Source organism: Odontomachus brunneus, unplaced genomic scaffold (assembly GCF_010583005.1).
Source record: "Odontomachus brunneus isolate Ranch 3 - 2012 unplaced genomic scaffold, Obru_v1 Obru_scaffold_309, whole genome shotgun sequence".
NCBI classification, from domain to species: Eukaryota; Metazoa; Arthropoda; class Insecta; order Hymenoptera; family Formicidae; genus Odontomachus; species Odontomachus brunneus.
The window spans coordinates 196,434-197,897 of NW_022639759.1; positions in this window are offsets into that span (position 1 = coordinate 196,434).

Genomic DNA, 1,464 nt, shown 5'->3' on the forward strand with positions numbered 1-1,464 from the left:
TAATTGGGAGGGGGCATACCGATGTTACCGACGGTCGGTAATTTTTACCGACATTATATAACATTTAATTTCATAATTTTTACCAACATATAATTTTTATCAACATATAATTACACAATACCGATAATACCAACGATCGGTGATTTATTACCGATATTATATATCAACACTTAATTACATAATTTTTTTACCAACATATATTTACATCATTTTTACATAATACCAGCATATTCACATAATATCAACGATCAGCAATTTATTACCGATATTATATACCAACATTTAATTGTTTCACCAACATATATATATTTTTACATACTTTTTACTGTCATATTTACATAATATTCATGACCGGTAATTACCGATATTATATAATTTTTTCTATCTGCTTTCGATAGATCATTTTACAGATCTGCGGCGGTTTTTGCGGCCGTTTTTCGCGGCGGTTTCCGCGGCGGATTTTACGGCGGTTTTCGCGGCCGCTTTTGCGCCGCCCGCGCATTTCGCAGCGTGATTTTTAGTCACAGCTGCAAACTCTAATATTCTGCAAACGTATGCATTTGACAATTAGATGCGCAAGAAAAAGAAAGCGACATATGATATTCTTATTACTAATAAGCACGTACACTGTGCCCCGCGACAAGATTTTGCAAGCGATGTTTGCATTCGACAATTAGATGCGCAAGAAAAAGAATGCGACACATGATATTCTTATTACTAATGAGCTCATACACTGCGCTGTGCTGTGCAACAAGATTTTGCAAACGTATGCATGTTATACATCAAGGACAATATATTATATAATAAAGCGGTAAAAACGGTAATATAGAACGGTAAAAAACGTTAAAAAACGGTTTAGAAACGGTAATGAAACGGTAAAGAACGTTAAAAAAAATGGTAAAGAACGGTTAATAAACGTTAAAAAACGGTTTAGAAACGCTAATAAAACGGTAAAAAACGGTAAAAAATGGTTTATAAATGGTAAAGAACGGTTAAGAAACGTTAAAAAAACGGTAAAAAAGGTTTAGGAACGGTAAAAAACGGTTTAGAAATGGTAAAAACGGTTAAGAAAACGGTAAGAACGGTTAAGAAACGTTAAAAAAACGGTAAAAAAGGTTTAGGAACGGTAAAAAACGGTTTAGAAATGGTAAAAACGGTTAAGAAAACGGTAAGAACGGTTAAGAAACGATGAAGGACGGTAATGAAATGGTAAAGAACGGTAAAGAAACGGTAAAGAAATTAATATCATAGCATATCGCGCGTAATTCCGTGTAATTTGAATCATCAAATGCAGATGTGCAAACAGTTATGCGTAAAATCAATGGTCATACAAAAATGTGTTGTATATATTTTTATTACACTGCAGGGGGTAATTAAGAATATATATATATATATATATATATATATATATATATATATATATATACGGTATGTGATTTTATTAAAACTAGAGGTTACAAATCA